Raw genomic sequence first — 25,714 nt, forward strand, 5'->3', positions numbered from 1 at the left:
GTTTTTTAGTTTCTCAAAACTCTGCAGTTTCAATCTATCTCCCTCTTGTTCCAGAATTTCCCAATATTTCGGCCATTTGGCCTCCATATTGAGCTTTTTCTGAGCTTTCGCTTCCATCGGTGACAGCCACCTTGGAGTTTTGTTTTCCAATAGGTCCTTATATCTTATCCAGACATTAAACAATGCTTTCCTGACAATATGGTTTTTAAATGCTTTATGTGCTTTGACCTTATCATACCACAAATATGCATGCCATCCAAATACAATATGCATGCCATCCGAATACAGAGAGGTGGGAAAATATTGTTAAAAAGGTGTAGTCATAGGTATATCAGTGTATCCAAATCTGAATTGTCAAATTGTGTTATTATTGTTATTATGGTTTTTGCTGTATGTGTCTTTTGCGGTTGATGTTTGTATTGAAAAAACGATTAAACAAACAAACAAAAAGAACAGCCTTATTTATTTATTTTTCTAAAAAATCTACTATATTTGCATGCACCATTCTGCGTCTACCACAGGCGCTCCAAGGATTGTGAGATTGTGGGAAGTAGACTCATTCTGCGACAAAAACCCTTCTGCCTGGTGGCTCTATGCTGTTGCAATTATGGTAGGAGCCAAAGTGCTCCACTTAGGGCCGGCCCAAACATGAGGCAAGGTTAGGTGAGTTCCTCAGGCGGCAGGATTCACAGGGGCAGAATCTTTATCCACCTGTGAATGCATATAGGGCAGCAGTTCTTCTGGGGAGCACCCGAGAAACATTGAAACCTAGGGCACGATCTGTACAGCATAATGCAGACTTTGTTTGCTCGACACTTCAGATCCTAGTGGCGTCATCTCCCAAACTTCGTAGCCGCAGCAAACATTGCATCGTGGCTGAAGAGAATCTAAAAATAAAACAGGGAAGCAATAAATAAACAATGGGCCAGCTAAAGCCTCCAGGAAGCTGGGTGTCTGAGGGAAATAATGTGGGGAACTGGGTGAAGTGGAAACAAGGACTTGTACCGCTTTGCTAATGGAGTCGGCTACAAAGATGAGAGAGGAATTAAGTGTTCCTGTCAGAATGGGCTCCGTTTTTAAACTGGTGTTGTGGCACACTTTGCATGAGACTGCCTTTGTCTGAAGACAATTTGGAAACCGAAGTTAGTTGAGAGCAATGGGTCCAGGTTAGGTTGCTAACGGAAACTGGGTGAGGAAATCCTACCTTGCACGTACTGAAACGATCCCACACAGTTCCATCTAAGTTTCCAAGCTCCATTCACAGTGTTGGTCTTAACCTTTAAAACCCTACGTGCCTCAGGCCATGGTTGGAATAGACATACTTAGAATGGTGCTATTGTCTGTTAGCTACTCTGGAAACAACCAAACTATGTGCAAGGTGTGCGATATAGATGATGTAATGAAAGGATTATATAATGAAAAAATTGGGGAAAGGGATGCCAAACAGCATAAATAAGAGCCATCTGCAAACTGAGGTATGAAGGACCCTTGAAGTTATTTATCAGCCAGGCATGTTTGCTCAAATTGCAAATTCAACGCGGTCAGGTCCCAGAGGCCAGTCCTTCAGAAATTAAAGGCAAGGAAAAACAGTTGCCATCTGTTCTCCCAAAATGCAGCATGGGGACCTGCAAAACTGTCTTAAAACACACACACACACAATCATATTTGGCTCAGACGGATGATGTAGCTGTCTATATTCCACTGTTTGACAGTGGAATGGACTCCCTCAGGAGATTGTGGACTCATCTTGCTTGGAGGTTTTTAAGCAGAGGTTGAATGGCCATCGTCTTGGGTGCTTTAGTTGAGAATCCCGCATTGCAGGGCGATTGCACTACATGACTCTTGGGATCTCTTCCAACTCCACAATTCTATGATTCTATAGTAGGAACACAAAGTTTGAGTAGAGCATGGCTAGAATACTAAGAGCCAAATACTGGAAAAGTAATACCGACAAAAGACGAGTGGCAATTGAAGTTGTACCTCGAACTAGTCAAAATGGCAGAAATGTTAGGCGACAAGGTAAAAGAAAAGGAATGGGTTTGCTTCCAAAACGACCTGACTAAATATGGTTCCAAAAATAATACTTGGTTGTACTTAGATTAATTTCACAGATATAATGGGGGGAAATTGATTTGAATGAAGGAATACAGATTGTTGGTAACCAATGAGAAGTGTCGAAGTTGCAGAGAGATAGAGGGAAGTCAACTAACATAACAGGGATTCAAGCAAGTTTACTGGAACAGAAAGCAAGGGTTTGTAAGGGAAGAAAGAAAAGAAGAGATATAAATGTAATTTCTTTCTGGGAGCCTTTTGTATAAAATATTCAAATTATGGTTCGTATCCTTTGAACAATTTTGTGTATCTCATTAATTCTCCCCCCCTTTATTATTGTATTTTTTCTTTTATTTTCTTTTTTCTTTTTCTTTTCTTTTTGTGTATTCAGGTGTAATTTTTAATTAATTTTTATTTATTCTTTGTAATTTTCAAAAACGCAATAAATAAATAAAAAAAATAAAAAACAAAAAACAAAGATTTAGAGAGCACTAGAAGTCTTGAGTCCCTGATTCAAGTGCACCTTTATTCCTGTCTTTCATTTATTATGACATTAGCATCTTGGGCAGCACAAATGGAACTGCTGTGATATTAAGTGTCACTAGGGTTTTCAAGATGTGGGTGGAGGCTGAGATTCCCGAAGCTTATATTAATCAGTAGAATGAAAAGAATTCCAACTGCAAACAGAGAGTGAGGCCTGATCTATACACTGGGTGCTATTCAACTAACACATCCCATCAGCACAAGGAATTCCACTTGAATCCTGGGACTTTCTCTCCTTCATCCCATGTGACCCCCCCCACGTCCTCCCCAAATCTTTCCCAGAGGGTTGGGGAAACCCCTAGAACAGATCTAGGAGGGGAGGGGGAGGAGAAGAAGAAGAGGGCAGGACGTTCTGTTGAGAAAGCAGAAATCCTTGCAATGATGGAACGTTCATGTAGTGCTACTTTGAATACAAGCCAATGTATATGTAATATAAGCTTTCTGTATGTGCCCTGTTGGATTTAAACATACTTATCTTGTATGCTGACCCATTCGCGCATAGCATTTTGGTGATATCCTAAAGTTATATCTAAATAAGCCAATGAATAGTACTCATGTAAGGTAAAGGTAAAGGACCCCTGGACAGTTTAGTCTAATCAAAGGCGACTATGGGGTTGTGGCACTCATCTCGCTTTCAGGCTGAGGGAGCTGGCGTTTGTCCACAGACAGCTTTCCAGGTCATGTGGCCAGCATGACTAAACCACTTCTGGTGCATGGAAGACTGTGACAGAAACCAGAGCGCATGGAAATGCTGGTGACTTTTCCACCGCAGTGTTACCTATTTATCTACTTTCACTGGCGTGCTTCCGAATTGCTAGGTTGGCAGGAGGCTGGGACAGAGCAATGGGAGCTCACTCCATCATGGGGATTCGAACCACCAACCTTCTTATTGGGAAGCCCAAAAGGCTTGGTGGTTTAGACCACAGCTCCACCCATGTCCCGAATAAACAAGCACACAATCACGGATAGGTCCACCCGCCATTGTGCGGCTCAAAGCAATGAAGACGATGCCTCCCCAGCTGTTGCCATTGGCTGTGGTTTCCTTGTGATGTCACAAAAGCCCTTGGCAACTAAATGGATATACAGGCAGGCCAGGGGGAAAGCCCTTTTCTATTTTCAGCAGGACACACCTGGCAATGGATGTGACATTCAGCACTGCCCAGGTTTCTTCCACTTGGAGGCGGCAAACTGGTGAATGGAAGGAGGCAATCCTCTGGCAGTGGGATGCTAGGGAGCGATAATAAGGCAGGTTTGCTTGCTTGAAGGCTGCTGGTACCTGTGGTTGGAAGCTGGTGGACATCTCATGATGGACCTAAGAGAAGCTGGCAGATGTTGGTGGATGGAAGCCAGTGGCTTTTGGATTCGGAAGTCGGTGGAGGCTACAAGGCTAAAGCAGACTGATGTTTGTGGATGTCGGCTGATGGAAGTTCACCTTTGGAAGACAGTTAACAAAAGCCAGTGGATATTTGTGGACTGAAGCCAGGGCAGGAATATGAATGGATGTCATGTTTTTGGATGTCGGCTGGTATATGTTTACATATATATGAGTATATGAGTACATGGGAAGTTTCAAATGGGGTTGAGGCAGAATAGTGTTTCCATGTGCACGAATGTGATGTGTGGAAGGTAGATATTCATGTATTGATTGAATCCATGGGAGGGGGGATATTGATTTCATGGAATCAGAGAATCAGGGAATCGAGTTTGGGAGGGACCATGAGGATCATCTAGCCCATCCCCTTTCAATGCAGGAATCTTTTGCCAAATGTGGGGCTCAAATCCTCTGGCATGCTTTTGAACTGCTAGGTTGGCAGGAGCTGGGACAATGCAACAGGAGCTCACCCCGTCACGGGGATTCAAACTGCGAACCTTCCGATTGGCAAGCCCAAGAGGCTCAGTGGTTTAGACCACAGTGCCACCTGCATTCCTTGTGTAATGCTTCAAAGGTTAAGAAAAGGCTTTACTTTCTGGCCTGCATTCTGTATAAACCTTAATACTTTAAAAACAACCAGGTGATGTAGGAATAGTTTTTTTGTATGTACATGTCTGGCAGAAACCAAATACAGTCATACCTCGGGTTGAATGCGCTTCAGATTGAGCGTGTTCAAGTTGCGCTCCGCGGCAACTGGAAGTAACGGAACGTGTTACTTCTGGGTTTCGCCACTTGCGCATGAGCAGATGCTCAAAATGACGTCACGCGCATGCGCAGACGCGGCGAAAAGTGATGTGCAGATGTGCCATCGCTAGTTATGTTTGCTTCTAGATATGAATGGGGCTCCGGAACAGATCCCGTTCGTATCCAGAGGTACCACTGTAAGAACAAATTATTCAAATGTTCCAAAAGTAGATGCACGAAAGGAAGTAATTCTGGGGGGAAGGCAGCAGAAACCTGAAGCAAGGGTGACTTTAGGAAAAATTAGACAGGGAGAGCCAAGTGGCTATTATTGCGGGAGCAATGATACTTTATCAAATTCAGGAGAATGCTGTTAGTAAGGTAGATGATCAGTACCTGGTTGGGAGACCACCTAGGAAGCTCAGGTATGCCTCTTTGAGTTCTAGGCTGGAAAACAGGTGAGATATAAATGTAGTAAATAAACCAAAAATATATATTACCTTCTCAATAAAGCTGGATATGGCTGCTGTTTGGAGACCTAACAAATCTGCCTAAAATTCTCTTTGGATCAAGAAACTTTGACAACTCCTCTACCCCCATCCAATAGCCATGACAGCTGAGCCCCTTTATGTCATCTTTAACCTGACAAGAGCAAGAAAATGTTCTTTGGCATGCAGCACACCATATAGGAAAACTCACACATATCTTTTTATTTTCAAGCAGCTGCACCACATTGACAGCCTTGGATTTCTGTTCTTTATGGTGTTTAATTGCTTTTGTTCCCGTCAGTCTCCGTTCTGTCTATATCACGCCTGTAGTGTTCTGCAAGTGGTTTCAATTTTAAAAAGTAAAGGAAGTTCTCACACTTTGCTTATGCTAATTGACACCAACTAGAACAGTATTATTTCCCAGAAGATCTTCCTTAAAAATCTCCAGTTAGTCTGCAAAGCACTGGCAAAAAAGGGAGCATGTTTTCTGAAGTCTATTTTATCTAAGAGACACTGTTCTTCCCTTGATACTCCTTCAGTCAAAATGTACTTCTTGAGCTTTAAATGAATTTTGGGGCATACATGGAGATCTCTTCATTGCCATTTATAGGCAAAGGCTAGAACCACACGAAAAGCAAACGGTTTCTAAGCCCTCCCACAAATCACTATGATTGGAGGGCTGATCCGCATGATACATTTAAGACACACCCACTTCACATTGGAAGCACATCCCAAACAATCCCAGAAACTGATATTTCCCTTCGCAGAGCACTAGTTCCAAACACCTTCAACAAGCAAGTTTTCAGGATTCTTTGGGCGAAGTCATGTGATCTGTGATGTGGTCAAGATGATACTTCAAAGCAACTGATGGTTTCAGTTTATGACCCAAATTGTATTTGGTCACTAGTGTCTGTATTCCCCTATAGCCAATGTTTAATCTGCGTGTCATCATTTTTCTCGCAAAAGTTATTGTATCGATCTTTGACTTGGCAGAGTTGACAGCTTGCACTTAACGCATGTTTCTCTGTGCTGAACGGCTAGTTTTTGAAAACAAGCCTTTACTGGCTTTGTGTTATTATTGAGGTCTTGTGAGAGTGTGCAGGCTGCCAACAGAATTGAGCAATTCTATAGTTTCATAAAGAATATCACTGCATAGTGCAATCCGCCAGCAATCCATCTGCTTACAAATGAACTTTGTACTGCATTTGTGCAGAAACAGAATGTGTGCATGACCCGAGGAGGCAAAATGCCATGCTTTTATTGCTCTTGTTGGGAGCTGGGAATGTTTGTGTTTGCTTTAGAGCTTGTTGAGTTTAATTCTTTGAAGGCTGACAGATGTGTCTCCAGTTTCAGGATAGAACCATAATGTTGGAAGCTCAAGGCGGGCCTGCGAGGACGTGAGACCACGAGGGCATGCCATGAGCGCATGCAGTGAAAGAGTCACGCTGATGCCGCTAAGTTTGCTTCTGATAAGCGGTGGGATAGGAGACTCTCTGAGAACCAGACATATGCTGCCTAAAGTTTCACTGTGTAAGAAAGGAGAGATATAAGTATCTTCCTAGACTCACAGAATTGTAGAGTTGGAAGGGACCCCAAGTATCACCTAGTCCAAGCCCTTGCAATGCAGAAATTTTCATTATTACTGATTCCTCTGCTTCCTGACATACTATTGTTAATGCTGTACAGTGGGACCTTGGTTCTCAAATGCCTTAGTACTCAAACAACTTGGAACCCAAACATTGCAAACCCAGAAGTAAGTGTTCCGGTTTGCAGACCTTTTTCAGAAACCAAATGTGCTCTGTTTTGAGTGTTACACTTCCGATTTGAGTGTTACGCTGAGGTCTGTTTTTGCTATTTATTTTGCGCTTTTGCGGTTCTTTTTGTTTTGTTTCTGTGACTCTGTGGAACCCAGTTCAGCTACTGATTGGTTGATTGGTGGTGTGACTGCAGTACATTGTTTATTGTACATGGTTTATGGATCAACAGTCTCGTTAGATAGTAAAATTCATGTCAAATTGCTGTTTTCGGTTTTTTTTAAAAAAGTCTGGAACAGATTAATTTATTTTGCATTGCTTTCTATGGGAAAGCGCATCTTGGTTTTGGAACGCTTTGGTTTTGGAATGGACTTCCAGAACGGATTAAGTTTGAGAACCAAGATACCACTGTATGTTTGTTTCTTCATAGAATCATAGAACTGTAGAGTCGGAAAGGATTCCTGCAATGCAGGAATCTCAATTTTATTACATTTCTCTCCAAGGATCACAGAGCGGTTTACAATAGAAAACTACAAAAATGTACAACATAGTAACAAACAAAAGCAATACATCCCACCCCACAGTATTATTTATGTTGACATAATTTGGATTTGGGAAGTCAGAAAATTCCATTGGGGGGGGGGAATCCCACAATTGGCATATTTGTCTAAGGTCAGCAATGGAAATCCATGCAAGCAGAGATAAGCAGCGTTTGCTACAATTGTTTTTGTTGTTTTTAAAATTATTTTTTAGTCAACAAATGTTGGATTTAAAATTGCAGAATTTTTCTGCAGTCTTTTTTTAAAAAAACCCATTTCCCTTCCCCTGAAACACATTGAAATATTTATGTGGTTAATCACGTAAGTTTCGGCCATGGCGGGATCACAAGGTGAATCACTTATTTTTTAGCAGAAGCTGAACTGCAGGGGAATGGAAACACTGATGATTGGGATGAACCTAGAGTGGGAAAGAAGTTAATGCCAGCTTACATTCCTTAGGCTACTTGATATGGAGTCTTCTAGACCAAGACTGTCTCCACTGACTAGGAGAGGTTCTTCAAGGGCTCAGCAGCCCTTGTACTTGAGACCCTTTGAAAATGGAGGCACTGGGGACTGAACCCTGGAACTTCTGAATGCAAACAATGTACTCTGCTGTTTAGTTATGGTCCCTCCTCTGTACAAAAAAGCTTCTATTGTCCTGGGAGTGTCCTTTGATAGGAGGAGAAGCCACAGTGACAATATCTCCACCTTTGTTTGCAGACGGATGAAAGGAACAAGTAGAATCTCTCGATTTCAATTATAGTTATCATAGTTCGGAGATGGGCAGATATGCCAATTTTGGGTTCTCTCCCTTTTTCATTTCCCTCCAATCTTAAGTTCAGGTTGCCACATTTCTGCATCAGTTTAAAGCACTTTTGTGCCTATTTCTCTCCAGCTATCCATTTTTGTATGCAATCCTACCTGCTATAACATTACACACCTTTAGGCGCCAGGCAAAAGCATTCCTTTTTAACCAGGCCTTTGATTGATACGATTTACATCCTATGCCCTTTTAAAATGTGTTTTTCAGGAGGGGGGGGGGGCTATTGAGTTGCTTTTCTTTTTACTATGTATTTTGTGGTTTTATACAGTGGTACCTCGGGTTAAGTACTTAATTCGTTCCGGAGGTCTGTACTTAACCTGAAACTGTTCTTAACCTGAAGCACCACTTTAGCTAATGGGGCCTCCTGCTGCTGTGCTGCCGGAGCACAATTTCTGTTCTCATCCTGAAGCAAAGTTCTTAACCTGAAGCACTATTTCTGGGTTAGCGGAGTCTGTAACCTGAAGCGTATGTAACCTGAAGCGTCTGTAACCCGAGGTACCACTGTATTTTGATTTTATTCTGTGAGCCGTCCTGAGACCCCCGGGTATAGGGCAGTATATAAATTCTAACAACAACAACAACAACATTTTTGTGAGCAATTTCTCTGAATATAATTCACTCATATATGCATTTCTACAAGACATGTCTCTTAATGTCCATCATTTTGTGCATCATTTAGATTAAATGGTCTTCGAGGTCCCTACCCATCCCTATGATTGCTTTTCGGAAGCATTGGACTTGTTCCTCCATGTGGAAAGGAAATATAAAAATAGCAGCAACGAGGTTGTCCAAAATGTGAATAATCATTTCAAGGGCCGTTTCTGAAAAGGAAAACAAAAACAACATTCCAAAGGCTTGTACATTTCAATCCACGTGGAAGGGGGAATTCCTGTGTCCTGTTTCCCCTCACACACTCTTGAGAATTTCTGAAAGGCAGTATTGAGTTGCATCAGAGCTGTTGCCTTATGCAACATAATGTAAAGCAAAGCAATTCGTTCAGACTGACGTAACCAGAATGACTACACAAGCAGGCAATACAGCTCACGGAGGCTGATGTAATAAGGAGGAGTGCTCCAGAAATGTGGATGAAAGGAAGGGCACGCCTGTCACAAAACAAAGGAATCCTCTCCCTTGTCCCTCCCCTTCTGAGATCTGCCGCTAGAAAAAGTAAAATATGCAAATACGGCAATAGCTGAGTTCTAGCTCAGCCAGCTGAAACTGGTGCAGAGAAAGTGAGCAACTGAAGGGCTCTCAGAAGGACGTCTCACTGACAGTGCTGCAAAGTTGCTGCTGGGCTATCAGTCGAATCAAGGGACTGGTGAACTTTAAGAAACCCTACAGAGTTATGTGAACTTTGGCCACAGACAACCAGCACTAGCTGTTTTGATACTGGATGTCACCAGTATGACTTGTATGTACTGAACAGTGTTCACCTTTCTATATTATTGGGCATGTTGGATACAAAAATATTTCAAGGTGCCAATCAAGCCCAGTGCAGACCACCATTTCTGCCATGTCTGTCGGTAGGCTATTTCAGACTCTCCAAGTGTCCCTATGTTCTAGGGATATTCCCGGATTAACAGAAGCTATCCCGGTTTCTGATTTGATCCTAGAATGTCCTGCTTTTTCTTAGGACGTCCCTATTTTCATTGGAGAAATGTTGGAGTTATGTGACCCCTGAGCCAAGGAGCTAAGTAACTATACAACCTTTAGAAAATGAAGAGTTTTTTTAAAAAATGTTTATGATTTGATACATGTTGAAGGCCGCCCAGAGTGGCTGGGGCAACCCAGTCAAATGGGAAGGATATAAATATATTCATCATCATCATCATCATCATCATCATCAAATAAAGCCTCAGCGCCTAGGGCTTGCCGATCAAAAGGTTGGCAGTTCGAATCCCCGCGGCGGGGTGTGCTCCCGCTGCTCGGTCCCAGCGCCTGCCAACCTAGCAGTTCGAAAGCACCCCCGGGTGCAAGTAGATAAATAGGTACCGCTTACCAGCGGGAAGGTAAACGGCGTTCCGTGTGCTGCGCTGGCTTGCCAGATGCAGCTTTGTCATGCTGGCCACGTGACCCGGAAGTGTCTCCGGACAGCGCTGGCCCCCGGCCTCTTGAGTGAGATGGGCGCACAAACCCCAGAGTCTGTCAAGACTGGCCCGTTCGGGCAGGGGTACCTTTACCTTTACTTTATTTTCATCAGAGATATGTTGGAGGGTTTGCTATTTAGCAACATGCACCATTTATTCTAGGGGCGCGGGTGGTGCTGTGGGTTAAACCACAGAGCCTAGGACTTGCTGATCAGAAGGTCGGCGGTTCGAATCCCCGCGACGGGGTGAGCTCCCGTTGCTCGGTCCCTGCTCCTGCCAACCTAGCAGTTCGAAAGCACGTCATGTGCAAGTAGATAAATAGGTACCGCTCCGGCGGGAAGGTAAATGGCGTTTCCGTGTGCTGCTCTGCTTCGCCAGAAGTGGGTTAGTCATGCTGGCCACATGACCCGGAAGCTGTCTGTGGACAAACGACGGCTCCCTCGGCCTATAGAGCGAGATGAGCGCGCAACCTCAGAGTCGGTCACGACTGGACCTAATGGTCAGGGTTCCTACCATTTATTCTGTGGTTTGGGCAAGGCTTTGATGATAATAATACAGTGAATTATTCCAGCATTCAGTTGCTTGTTTCTATAAGGAGTATGCAGCGTCAAAGTAGGGAGGAAGCATGCTTGGCTAAAGGAGGCAGTGGGAGGTAGAAGATGAAGACCCCTCTCCTCACTCATGTTATATGGTTTGGCTTTGACTTTGTGCCAAATATTCTCTCTCTGCCTCTCTTAACTTACAACCCTAATACTGTGCCTATGGAGATCTTAAAATATTATTGTGGGTACTATTGCCAGTCGTGAATCACACAGGCTTTTCTCAAGGCTAGCCAAAGTTCAAACTATATATTTAGCCTCCTTTCTATGGGAATCACCACCATTTCCAGGACTGCATAAAATATAAAATAAGCAGATTTACCGTTCCTGCATAATGCATTAAGAACTCTACTGACTGAGTATGGCTGCCAAAAGATACCTGCTGACTCAGCTATTCTGTCATGTTCTACAGCATGCAAGTATATGTATATATATATATATATGGCAGAATTGCACCCCAGATAAAATAGAAATATAACTGTTGAACTGTATGGTGGGTTTGCCCTTCTTATCTTGTCAGTAAAAGCCTCTCCTCCTTACAGAGGGGTTGTGAGCAGGAACCATTTCCTGCGTTGGCAGGGGGCGTTCCAGCCCCTGCCCAGCTGCTCTGGCTGCCGCGCCACGCCCCCAGGTATCCAACCAATCAGGTGGAGGCTTGGGGGCGGGGTTTAGCTGCTTAAATGCAGCCACGGCAGCACTTCCCTTTCATTCTGCTGCTGGTTTCTCTTTTGGTTTGGGTGGTGGTTAGGCATTGGAATATGTTTGTGCATTGGAGGGCAGGGTGTGGCCATCGGAAAGCCCTCCACTTTATGGGTATTCCGGTAATCATGGATCCTGTCTGATGCCGTTGCTGGTGGCTAGGGCCATGGCACGACCCCCGGTGACATCAGGGGGAGCTTTCAGTTGTACAGTGGTACCTCAGGTTAAGTACTTAATTGGTTCCGGAGGTCCGTACTTAACCTGAAACTGTTCTTAACCTGAAGCACCACTTTAGCTAATGGGCTAAAATGGGGAGGCACCATTAGCTAAAGTGGTACCTCAGGTTAAGAACAGTTTCAGGTTGAGAACGGACCTCCACAATGACAATAATCCACCAACAGCATACAAATCAATATGGCTAACCTGATCCAAAACACCCACCCACCTCACTCACACACGAAAACAAAGATCACCACAGCCAATCGCAAGCAAACAATCACACCCTAGGCCAACCCCAACCTCTCTCACCACCAAAGGAACACAAGTGAACAACACAAGCAACACTGACACCAAACTCTACATACATTAAACATAATAGAAACACCGCCACCCGACCCCACCCCCATTCATCTTCCCTATCTCCACCCCCCTTTCTTTTTTCTTTCTTTTTTCTTCTCCCCCTAATGCCTCAACAAATGAAACGGATTTGTAAAAATGTTACATAAAAAAAAAAAATACGAGGCACTACACTTCTGTAAAACAAGAAAATCCTTAATAATATATACTAAAAGAAAAGAAAAGAAAAAAAAAAGAACGGACCTCCAGAACGAATTAAGTTCGTAACCGGAGGTACCACTGTATTTCTCTTCCCTAGGATGTTGAGAATTTTCACAATTGCCATGAGAACGTCTTCATGAAAATAAAGCTCATTTTGCTAGCACTGAAGATGGAAGTTGCCCAACACCATTTTGCTCACCAGAATTGTCCCCCAGGCTGCTGTTTGCCCCACAGGTATTTGACTTCCCTGCAGCCCCCAGCTGAACAAATAGTAGCCTGCCATTTTGATCGTGAAAAATGACATGGGAGAAAGCATTTAAAAAAGATCCTCTCCTGCAAGCTGCTCTGACTATTTCATTAAATTTAATCTATTCGACCATCGATATCCCATGCAACCTGCAGTTCAGCCCTCCCACCCACTGAATATACACAACTACAGTCAATATACAGTACAGTGGTACTTCGGGTTAAGAACTTAATTCGTTCTGGAGGTCTGTTCTTAACCTGAAACTGTTCTTAACCTGAAGCTAATGGGGCCTTCCGCTGTGTCGCAGCTGCACAATTTCTGTTCTCATCCTGAAGTAAAGTTCTTAACCTGAGGTAATATTTCTGTAACCTGATGTCTGTAACCTGAAGTGTATGTAACCCAAGGTACCACTGTATAAATATATTGAAAGCTGCAGCCTGGAGAACTTTGGTTAGGGGGTGGGGCAGAGATAAATAAATTTCTTTTGTTCCAGTTTTTAGGATACAGTTCTGGCGCCTACTGAGAAATCCATCCAAATGGAAAAACATCATGTTTGATCCCATTCCTAGTTCCCCTGAGTTAAATGCTGGAAAGTTTAATACAGGCATGTCCAAAGTCCGTCTTGGGGGCCTAACCTGGCCCGCTCAACAACTTCAATCCCAAAATAAGCTCAACAACTTTGGTTAGTAGTTTGGTTGCCCCCCATGCCCTTTCACTTTATCAAAACTGGCCCTCTTTGAAAAAAGTTTGGACACCACAGATATACACTATATTACGGCAAGGGAATCATAGCATGTTACCTTGCCCAGAATGAATTCTTTCCATTTGATTTGTATGGAGTTGAATTTTGTATGGAGTAGCTACTTTAGCATGATTTGTATGGAGTCCAGTTTTAAAATGAAGGGAAAAAAGTAATCACCTGGGCATAATTTCCTCCTACAGGATATCAGTTGCAAACCTTGGGACAGATGACTTCATGGTCGGTCATGTGCCTTGTGTCAAGAGGCACAGCGATGCACTTGTTCCTGCTTGCTCCTGTCCAAAGATCACATCCCTTTTCCAAGGCAGCATGAAAGAGTAAAGTGCAACACACGATTTCAAACTGAGTAATGAGAATCTCTTCTGTTTGCCACCCGATGACAAGGAAGGTCTAATCTCTTTGACATGTGGGGCAGACGCTAGCTTGGAATGACACCTGGCTGCTAACACCTGTGCTTCCACCCTTCGAGACCTTTCTGCTACTTCAGGTTAACCTGACATAGGGAAAGGCATCTGCTCATAATAACGATATTATTACTTCGATCACAGACCAATTCCAGCCCACATACAATATCAAGGAAGTAATAAAACACGATAGGGATAAGTTTGAATTTGCAATTAGGTATAACAGGGACAATACAGATATAGCAACAGTTAATATGTATATATATAAATTAAAACCTAGTCACTAACATAGAACCTAAAATTATCATTTAAGGCCTTAATCATTATGATAGCACAGCTTGTTCCCTATGTTTTATGGCAATCACACAGAATTTGGTTACCCTTAATGTGATCTCAGGATCCTTGTCCTCTACCAGGGATTTTAGACACTGAAGTTTGGATTCATTTGGAGATTTTTTGCATAGCAGGGGTAATAAATACCGAGTGTGTATCCCTGTAGAAACGGCAGCATAACAAGGCATGAGAGACAAGCTGCAAGGGCAGACTCGTTCTGCATATGGTTTACCCTCGAATCTGCCTTGTAATAAGGCAGATGGCATCACATTGAATCTTGTGAGGGTAAATGACTGTCGCCTATGGGACCTTTCACCCTCTCTCTTGCTGCGCCAGTTCTTGGACTTTTGGATTATGGTGGATCATGACCAATGGTTGTGGCTCCCTCATTTCTTCACGTTCCTCGCTTGTTTCTTTGTCCTGCTGCACATCTTCTACCATCACTGCTGATCAGAACATTGTTCAGAACAGTGTTGTTCAGAACTATGTTGTCGAGGAACTGCAAATTGGGCAGGTTTGTGCTAAGATGCAAACCAAGCCAAATTTCTCCTTCGACACTATTTACCTATGGCATTTAATGGCATCACAAATGCACCACGAAGCTCCAACAGTTGTCTGAGTTCTCTGCACATTTAGGTGCTGCTTGGCTATTGTGAGGGTGAAAGACCTTCTTTCTCTCCCCCTCTCTCCCCTCAACCTCACAATGTCTGTGACAGCAACCTCTCATGCTGTATGTAACTGACTTGTAGAAGGGACTCCATGAATTGAAAACATTGTGTTGTATGTACCCTTGTTAACTATGAAAATCCTTTAATAAACACAATTTTAAAAGCCCACTGGACTCAACAGGTTTTGGGCCTGATCCAGGAGGGCTTTTATTAGGGTTGCCATTATTTTAAAAAGTGAAAATTTGGACAGGAAAGCTTTGCCCAAAAGTTGTTGAGCGTTTTTTGACAAAATCACAAAGAAATTGGAAGTTTTTTTACCTATTTCTGAGGAAAATAGGCAAAAACAACTCTAATGAAATGGGCGCCTGCATTTTCCCGGATATTTCGGCAATTTCCGCCCAGACACTGCTTGCGGCTGCAATCTTCCGGACGTATGGCAACCGTACTTTTATGCTTGTGCCATTTCAGAAGTGACAAAGTTGCAAAAAGGCTCCTTTCAAAATGACTGCAATTTGTAGCCAGTGCTAGCCCAGCTCAGAATAGACTCGGTGAAATTAATGAATATGACTAACTTAGTTGCATTATTTTCATTAGGTCTACTCTGAGTAAAAACTTAGTGGGAGAAAACTGCTAGGCCACCCTGCAGTGGCGGCATAATAATGTGAGAAATGATGTTGTGCTTCACTGGGGGAAAAAAATAATTGATACAAATCTCACTTGAAAACACCACACAAAAATTAAGAAAATTCCAACAGGTGTGCAAGGAACTTAGATACTGTTTCTGAGTTGACAAAGCCAAATCTGACTCATCTATCACTTCATTGGGACAACTCCAATATTGCTATATTGGCTAAAGCCACAGAACATGATGTCTATTTTTTTTGGAGAGTTTTGAGACGAAATCATATACCTTGATGACTGGTCCAAAATTGAGCTCCAAACATTCAGAAGCAAGTGGGAGGGTGAAAAGAGAGAAGCGACACCCTCGGCAGTATATTTAGCAGGGATGTGGGGTTGTAGCTTCAAGCTGTTGCCACAACAAAGTCCTCTTGATAAACAGCAGATCTCCACTTGAATCAGAGCCAAGGGAGCACTCTGGTGCTTGCCTGAATTTGGAAGGCCTTCATTAGACAGATATGATTCTTAAACGGAGTGCAAAGTAAAATATTTTCAAAGCACGTAACGAGGACTGCCTAAGAGGGTTCTCATTGATTTCCAGCAGTTATTCATCGCAGCTGGCTGATGGGTGTCCTCACGCAACCCTCCGACATTGTCAGGGTAATTCATCTACAGTATGATTTCTTTCAGATGTCATGCCAGAGGTTCATGTACAGCTCCATCTTGCACATTGCAAGAAGCTTCAAACGTTTGAGGCAGATTGGAAATGCATGTGCATCCATTCGCCACCAATGGAGGGAACAGATGTCTTTTGGTCGCAGGGAGACTGCGACACACACCATGTGTGGCTCAATGGTACCAACGTTGAGCTGGTTGCATTCCGTGTGTGTCAGAGGGACTGCATACAATGGCTTCCAAACACATGTCTTTGGGCAAAATAGAGAACCCTGCCGTTTGAACACATGGTGTACGTGGACACGGGTGGCGCTGTGGTCTAAACAACTGAGCCTCTTGGGCTTGCCGATCAAAAGGTCAGCGGTTTGAATCCCCACAATGGGGTGTTGATCTGCCTCAGCTCCTACCAACCTAACAGTTCAAAGCATGCCAGTGCAAGTAGATAAATAGGTACCGCAGCGGCAGGAAGGTAAATGGCATTTCCATGCGCTCTGGTTTCCGTCACGGTGTTCTGTTGTGCCAGAAACGGTTTAGTCATGCCGGCCACATGACCCGGAAAGCTGTCTGTGGACATACACCAGCTCCCTTGGCCTGAAAGCAAGATGAGCGCCGCAACCCCATAGTCGCCTTTGACTGAACTTAACCACCAGGGGTCCTTTAACTTTACCTTTTTGTACGCAAGTGTACATGGAACATATAGGGAGAATCAATACCAGGCCAAGGTTTGGGGAGATCATTGGGCAAAATGGCCACAATGTTCCCTGAATGGACCCCCCTTCTTTTTACCACTCAGCCCTGTCCATTACTTGTCCCCTCTCTCTGGACACAAATGACTCCATGCTGCGTACTGCAGGCATAACCAACATGGTACCCTCCAGATTGTGTTGGACTGCAACTCCCATCAGCCCTGATGTTAGGGACTGGCTGGATGAGGAGAGTGGTGGGAACTGCCTGCCCAAGAGCACCCCCCCCCGGGAGGGCACAGATGACCACTTACAGTGAATGTTGGATCCTGGTGGTGGGACACTGAAAAGCAGTCTGCAGAAGGGACAAGCTGGGAGGAGCTAGAAGCAGGGGGACTGAGCGATCAGGAGGCGTCAGGAAAAGGAGGGTATTCCAGGACAGGGTTAGAGGCTGAGAGTCACAGTGTGGCAGCAGGGATTGGTCCTGCCACACAGCAGCAGGAAAGTCCCAGTCCCGTTGGATCGTCTCCCCCTCTGTCATTTTAGTTGAGGAAAGTTCTGCACGCTCCTGAGCAATGGTCCAGACAGACCCAGAGGAGGCGCTTGCATCCTTGACACAGCCTTTGTCTGCTTGGGAGGGATCCAGAATGAAAGGCTAGAGGGGTGGGGGAAGGGTAGAGCTAGTGGTCAGTTTCAGCAACGTCTTAGCTGGATGAATACGACCCAGAGGACTCTGTTGTGTTGTTATTTTATGTTAATAAAGAGCTAATTGCATTCTGCGGCTCCCGTGTGTGTGCCTGCTGCCCCGTGGTTGACCTGTCTCCTTGACAGCTTCTTGGCCAATGGATGTTGTAGCCCAACAACATCCAGAGAGCATCACATGTGCAACTGACCATTGCCCTGGCACAGAGGAGGAAGGCAGGGTAAGCAGAGGCTGCTGCTGCTGCTGCTCCTTGGCTTTGCTTCTGCTGCTTTTCACTTGCTCAGAGATTGCAGGTAAACAGGCAGCAGCGCAAAGAGAAAAAGCCATAGAGCTAGAGAGGTCCAGGGGTTGACCCTCAGCCATCAGCTTGAGTATGGGCCCTTGCAAGGGCTTGAAGATGATGAACCTTGGTGCCAGCCCTGTTGGAGCCAATAAATGAACTGACCTAATTTGCACCTCTCTAACCAAGGGTTCAACCCCGTTTACGACCATATTGTGTCAGTGACATAGCGTGGGTTGCCAGTGCCTGGGGCTGCACAGAGGTGGGTGGGTAGGAGGGAGGGAAATGGAAGGATTATGCATGTGTATTCAACTGCCTAATGGCATCCATGTCACCCAGGAGATTGCAGCTGCAGAGAGAAGAAAAGAAGAGTTGTTCCATTGTCTGGAGAGGTCACTTCCTGGTTCACATGGAGAAGCCATTTTCAATGGAGCCCAGCGACAGAAGTGCCAAGCTGTTTTGAGGCAGCACCAGGTGTTGAAACTTTGCTCCTCTAAGAATTCTGTGCCCAGGGCAACCACTCCTGTGGCCCACCTCCATGCTCTGCTACTGCCAATACAGTTGTTTCAGGGGTTGGAGAAGGAGGTTTCTTCTCTCTGTGTTCCTCCCAGCAGTCATTGCTCCTCTGGCCACTGCTATGGATGCACAACCTTACTGCCTGTCTCCAGGCGCTGTGGTCATCAGCAAAGGAAGCCAGTAGAAGACTTTGCTCATCTTGGAAGCTTTATTATTCCTTGCATATTTCCTGTCAGGTTAGGAAGTAGAAACAAGTTTTAAACCAGAAAGGGAAGGCTCATCAATTTTGGGATAAGTCTGGCATTTTGGATTTGCTTGTCTCTTTTGAACCCAGTTCTCAGCTCTTTTTGACGTGGTCTCCAGTCATCCACAAAGTGTTTCTGACAGGCGGGACCTCAATGTGTCCTGTAGATTTTGTTTTGTCTTTTTTTAAAAAAAGTAATTCTAATGAATTGAACAAGGCTGGTGGTTCCCTTTCTTATGCTTGCCTAGAAACAAAATGATGCCAGAAGTCAACATGTCCAAATGTCTTTGCTTGGACCTCCATGTTGCATTTACGCATCTTTTTGAAGGGGTAGATTATTGGTTCAGTTAAGCTCAAGCTCACTGTCCCCTGAAAAGTGTCTGTGATGCTTTCAATTAATGACATGTTTTTTGGTTTGTTAGTTTTTTAATATAATGAGTTTCAGTAACAGAATCTCAGTGTGGGTGTTCTGACCACAGTTTGTGTTGCAAATGGCGTGCATTTGGGGTTCAGCCTCTTAAGGCTGTTGCCAACACAGCTGCTAGCTGCTTCTTTCTCTCTGAAACTCTCCAGCAGATGTGGAATCTCTGTCCTACAGACATTTTGGAATACAATCCCCATCTTCCCTGACCATTGGTCATGCCAGATGGGAGTTGGAGTCCAACAAGACATGCAAGGCCATAAGTTCCCAAGTCTTGCTCTCCAACCTAGTGCTCAAATTCAATAAACCCCTTGAATTCCCTGCTGTTCCCATGCCTAACAATTTAAATAAATTAGCAGCAGATTTTTTCAATGATTTTTTTTTAAATTGCAATTTCTGGTAGCAAAGAGAAGGTGGCGTTTGTAACTCCACAGTTGCCTCCTTGCAAATTTAGGAATAATTACCATGTAAGACAAGTCAGTGGTAAACATGACTGTGTCAATGCACAGGCACTCAATTCACTTGGCTATTATTCATATCCACAGGTAATTTACACACGGCTCCTGCTCGCAGCTTAAATTCTCAGCAGGACGCTGCTTTCCTTAAGTGCTCCTGGTCTGAACAACATATGAAATGAAGAGCCACAAGCTTTCCCATGTGCTGAGATCTGCCTTCCTCATGGTGTAACAGGTGCTCTGAATTTCCAGGTCAAATGAGATAAGATTAGCAGGGAAGCCGCACAGCAAACACACAGCTTGCAACATGCTTCCCTCTTCCTTCCTCATTACGACAAATTGCCTCTCTGGAGGTGCAGTGAGCTTCCCATTGAATCTGCTGACAAGGTTGTCATTGATTGTCATGGAACTGATTCAAACCATTCAGCACCTTTTTTTTTGAAACAGCAAAGGCAGCAAAGCTTCTTGTGAATGAGCTTGATGAGGCTTAGAGGTGTGATCATTTAAGAGGCCAAAGAAACACTGGGGGCAGCAAGTGGGGACAAAACTGATTTTTGAAAAACACATATACTGACGGAGGTGCATGTTGTTTGAAACGGCACATTTTCTGGACACTGGCGATGTGTGCGGCTCATCTCTTCATTGCTAGCTGAGTCAACTGGGTGAAGATTGTGAATTTTGAGGATATTACAGTGGTACCTCGGGTTAAGTATTTAATTTGTTCCAGAGGTCCGTACTTAACCTGAAACTGTTCTTAACCTGAAGCACCACTTTAGCTAATAGGGCCTCCTGCTGCCGCCGTGCCACCAGAGCACGATTTCTGTTCTCATCCTGAAGCAAAGCTCTTAACCTGAAGCACTATTTCTGGATTCTGTAACCTGGAGCATATGTAACCTGAAGCATATGTAACCCGAGGTACCACTGTATTATTATTATTATTATTATTATTATTATTATTAATAATAATAATAATAATAATAATAATAGGATTTACACACCACCCTATACCCAGAGGTCTCAGGGCGGTTCACAAACAAAATCATAATATATAAAAGCAATTTAGCTTTTTAAATTTTTATTGGAATTTTTTTTTACAACATAACATAAACCCCCACACCCCCCATACACAAATCCACCCTCATTAAACGTGAACATAACATACAGTGAGCATAACATACAACAATACAAACAACCAAATAAAAGACTTCCTTTATCCTGTATCTGGCCTCCTTATTTACTTCTTATAATCTGTTTCCTTTATGAAGAATTATTAAGATTTTTCCAATTATAACTTAAATATCCACAAAGTCTCCTGCAGACATTAATCGAAACAAGTCCAGGTATGTTTTTTAGGGCACTGTTTTGTGAAGTATTCTCTGCATTTCCCCCCGTGCTTTTTGAAACTCTTATCTTGTGTGATCCCTAGTTGCCTCTGTTAATCTAGCCAGTTCAATATACTCTAACAGTTTGTCTTGCCATTCCTTTTTTGTTGGCACCATTTCTTTTTTCCAGTTTTTAGCAATTAGGATCCTTGCTGCTCCTGTGGCATAGAGGAATATTTATATAAAAGCAATTTAAAGACAATAACACAATTAACCCCCCCAAAAGAGCCACATTCTAAAAGGACATTGGATATACATTCATTCTGATTTGTACCTCCCCTATGTTTAATTTTGTTCTAGTAAAGACCAGCTACACAATTCTGCCTAGCATATACCTCCTTGGGGAGTTTTAACTGCATTGTATTTGGTTTTATTTTGATTTGGTCCAGCTCAATTCCTCCCACAGCCCCAATTCTTGCCAACGACAAAGGGGCGCAGCTCAAAATTTCCATTTTAAAATTGGGCCCTGCATGGTGTACTTTGCTTCTTACACCACCACCAGTAGCGTAGCGTGGGAGGGGCCAAAGGGGCAGTTGCTCTAGGTGCAAAATTAGTAGGGGAGCAAAATTTCAACACCCGATGCTGTGCACTTTTTTTGAAAAAGGCTTCTCCATGCGAACCAGGAAGTGACCACTCACCCCAAAATTGCAGAGCAGAAACTTGTTCGGCGTGAATGGCTTTTTAAAAGTAAATTTCAGCTGGGGGGGGGGGGGTCTAATGGATTCCCACAAAATATTTCTTTTTTATTTTTCCCATTGGGTGTGCTCCAGAGTGAGGAGGTGCTAGAAAAGGCATTGGAAACTTCCCACAGAGATCCTAATTTGGCCCATGAGGTCATTTCTCTCAAGCCTGCAAGACAGAGCTGTTCCGCCTGGCCTTTGGTTTGGACTCAGTCTGACCCTTATGTTTCCCTCCCCTTATGGTTTTGATCTATGGGCTACTTTTAAAATGAGGCTTCATTTTAAATTGCATTTTAACCTGTATTTTAAATTGGGGTTTTTTCCCCTATTATGTTTTTACTGTACAGTGGTACCTCGGGTTACAGACACTTCAGGTTACATACTCCGCTAACCCAGAAATAATGCTTCAGGTTAAGAACTTTGCTTCAGGATGAGAACAGAAATCGTGCTCCGGCAGCATGGCAGCAGCAGGAGGCCCCATCAGCTAAAGTGGTGCTTCAGGTTAAGAACAGTTTCAGGTTAAGTACGGACCTCCGGAATGAATTAGAATCATAGAATCATAGAATCATAGAATCATAGAGTTGGAAGAGACCACAAGGGCCATCGAGTCCAACCCCCTGCCAAGCAGGAAACACCATCAGAGCACTCCTGACATATGGTTGTCAAGCCTCTGCTTAAAGACCTCCAAAGTAGGAGACTCCACCACACTCCTTGGCAGCAAATTCCACTGTCGAACAGCTCTTACTGTCAGGAAGTTCTTCCTAATGTTTAGGTGGAATCTTCTTTCTTGTAGTTTGGATCCATTGCTCCGTGTCCGCTTCTCTGGAGCAGCAGAAAACAACCTTTCTCCCTCCTCTATGTGACATCCTTTTATATATTTGAACATGGCTATCATATCACCCCTTAACCTCCTCTTCTCCAGGCTAAACATGCCCAGCTCCCTTAGCCGTTCCAGGCCTTTGACCATTTTGGTTGCCCTCCTCTGGACACGTTCCAGTTTGTCAGTGCCCTTCTTGAACTGTGGTGCCCAGAACTGGACACAGTACTCCAGGTGAGGTCTGACCAGAGCAGAATACAGTGGCACTATTACTTCCCTTGATCTAGACGCTATACTCCTATTGATGCAGCCCAGAATTGCATTGGCTTTTTTAGCTGCCGCGTCACACTGTTGGCTCATGTCAAGTTTGTGGTCAACCAAGACTCCTAGATCCTTTTCACATGTACTGCTCTCAAGCCAGGTGTCACCCATCTTGTACTTAACCCGAGGTACCACTGTAATTTTAGCTGCCCTGAGCCCAGCTCTGCCAGGGAGGGCAGGGCATAAATAAATATTACTGTTGTTGTTGTTGTTTTTGTTATCATGACACACCCACCTGCCCCACACCTAATGTCATATACAGTCATACCTCATGTTACGTCCACTTCATGTTACATTCTTTCAGGTTACGTCCCGCGGCAACCTGGAAGTACCGGAAAGGATTACTTCCGGGTTTCGCTGCTCGCGCATGCGCAGATGCGCAAGATGACATCACACGCATGTGCAGAAGCAGCGAGTCGCAACCCGTGCATGCACAGATGCGCCGCTGCAGGTTGCGTTCTTTCCATGTTGCGAATGGGCCTCTGGAATGGATCCCGTTCGCAACCAGAGGTACCACTGTAATACAAAGAGTCAGGCAGGTAAAGATTCAGTTGCAAAGGGACAATTGAGAGTCTTCAATTGTTTCTTGGCAAGCTGGGCTTGCATCCAGCATCTTTTAAAATTGGTGCCAAGTACAAGCCCCGCCGGGATCTTACCCCAAAGCAGGGCTTGCTGTCAATTCTGATCAGCTGATTGGCACCGGCTGCAAACCCTGCTGGGATTGGCTCTGGAGTGAGCTGATTCCTGCTGCAAGTGGGGCTTGCAATCACCTTGGTGCAGATCAGTGCACTAGAATCAGCGACTCTCAGAAGTTCCTCATTGGGCACTCATGCTGACCATGGGGCTTTCAGAAGAGACCTGCCTTTATGGCCTGGCATGAGTTGAAGCTGGACTGCAAAGGGGAAACGTCTCTTTCAGGGGATGTTTGAAGCCATGCCTGCAAAGGAAGAAAGGGAAGGATTGGGTGTGCACTTAGAGTGTGTTTCCAATTTTTCCTTGAACTTGGGTCACCTGATGTCATGGCCACATTGGATAATCGGCAGGTGGGCAGCCACACCACCTGTCAAAGGGGCCCATGTGGGGTGGCGGAGGTCAGAATCCAGGCTGCCCACCTGTTAATCACCTGGGTTTTGTTTTTGTTTTTTGCCTGCACAGAGAGTCAGCTGATCTTTGGGGCTTGCAAAGCACTGCACATGGAGCTATGCAAGCCCAGCTCTTTGTTTTCACTTTCAAAAACCCCTTTCGCTCAGCCGTGTATAATGTCAGATGGAGGGCAAGTGGGGTTTGGCTTTGGCTTTGGCAAAATCACTTTGTGGGTCAAATGGGGAAGCTGGTGGACTAATTAGGTCTGTGGCCCAAATGTTGTCCACTTCTGGTAGAAAGTAAAAAGAAAGCATGTTGCAGTCACTACAGTGGTACCTCAGGTTACAGACGCTTCAGGTTACAGACTCCGCTAAACCAGAAATAGTACCTCAGGTTAAGAACTTTGCTTCAGGATGAGAACAGAAATCATGTGGTGGTGGCGCGGTGGCAGCGGGAGGCCCCATTAGCTAAAGTGGTACCTCAGATTAAGAACAGTTTCAGGTTAAGAACGGACCTCCAGAACGAATTAAGTTCTTAACCTGAGGTACCACTGTACTGCTGATATGACATGGTCATTGGATGTGATAGTCTTCCTTTGGTTGCAAGACCTTGGATTTGTACCCCATAGTCCATTGATAGTGGAACCACTGGGCTAGCAAAATGAGCTTTGTTTTCATGAAGAAGTTCTCATGGCAATTGTGAAAATTCACAGCATCCTAGGGAAGAGAAATACAGTGGTACCTCCGGTTATGAACTTAATTCGTTCTGGAGGTCCGTTCTGAACCTGAAACTGTTCTGAACCTGAGGTACCACTTTAGCTAATGGGGCCTCCTGCTGCTGCCGTGCTGCTGCCATGAGATTTCTGTTCTCATCCTGAGGTAAAGTTCTTAACCCGAGGTACTACTTCTGGGTTAGCGGAGTCTGTAACCTGAAGTGTTTGTAACCTGAGGTACCACTGTATGACTTAATTAGTAATTGAACATAGTAATGAACTAAACATGATGTCTGGAAAATCTAGCATTATCATGCACCATGCAGACAGGATTTTCTTTCACAGTTGCGAACTTATGTTTTCATCTGAAAAAGAAAACACCCCTCTAAAGACCAGTTTCCTATGTGTTGCAAAAGGGCTGCTGTAATGTGCAGCCACATTACAGAACAAAAATGTAAAGTATTTTGCTTGCAAGATTGCCAGAGACAAGGGACACTGCAGAACTGTAGTGTCTGGTACATGGCGAGCGTTAGAATAGGAATGTTCTGAAATGAAAACACGCCCATTACAACTTATAGATCTGCCAAGTGAGGGCTGTGCATTATGTTCTCTTGGCTTGCCAATTTCAGGCCAACTTATTAAAATAATGACCCTAAATTACCTGGTGACTGAATTGCTACAATACATAAGAACATTCAACAGGGAGAATATATTGTGATAGGCCATGTATTAAAGACCACTGGACATCTTAAAATCTAATGTCTTAAAGTTTAGGACAGCAGAGTGATTTTTAATATATCGGAATACATACGGGGCACAGCAAACATATGGCTTGGTGGACTTTGACATGGTTGATAATAAAGCTCAAATGAAATTTCATCCATTTGAGCAATGAATAAAAACTGAAGCTCTGTAAATGTTGATGTTTGGATTTTGGAACCATCAATCCAAAATTGGATCAGTTTTTGTGCCAAGCATTTGGTTTGCACATTGCAATTTGATGCCTGCAACCCATGTCATAAAAGGTTTGTCCAATAATAATAATAATAATAATAATAATTTATTATTTATTTATTATTTATACCCCGCTCATCTGGCTGGGCTTCCCCAGCCACTCTGGGCGGCTTCCAAAAAAATATATTAAAATACTGTAATCCATCAAACATTAAAAGCTTCCCTGATATAACCAAGGCTCGACATTTCCTCCTCAGTTTTTAAATGCCTGCCAAAATCCAGAT

At 43.9% G+C, this 25,714-nt stretch overlaps 2 long non-coding RNA genes across 3 annotated transcripts in view; one reads left to right on the top strand and one right to left on the bottom strand.

Annotated features, from left to right (window-relative positions):
• Positions 1 to 445: 445 nt before the first annotated feature.
• Positions 446 to 1,305, bottom strand: LOC309542814. Its single transcript, XR_014224454.1, has 2 exons — positions 1,205 to 1,305; positions 446 to 887 (listed from the first exon to the last, which is right to left on the bottom strand). It is a non-coding gene; the product is annotated as an uncharacterized lncRNA (long non-coding RNA).
• Positions 1,306 to 3,704: 2,399 nt separating this feature from the next.
• The window catches only part of LOC309542766, a 142,963-nt gene continuing 120,953 nt past the window's right edge, over positions 3,705 to 25,714 (top strand). For both annotated transcript variants that reach the window (XR_014224409.1, XR_014224410.1), the window contains exon 1: positions 3,705 to 3,840. This is a non-coding gene — a long non-coding RNA (uncharacterized lncRNA). The remainder of the gene's footprint in view (positions 3,841 to 25,714) is intronic.

This window comes from Podarcis vaucheri (assembly GCF_965113315.1).
Source record: "Podarcis vaucheri genome assembly, chromosome: 11".
Lineage (NCBI taxonomy): Eukaryota > Metazoa > Chordata > Lepidosauria > Squamata > Lacertidae > Podarcis > Podarcis vaucheri.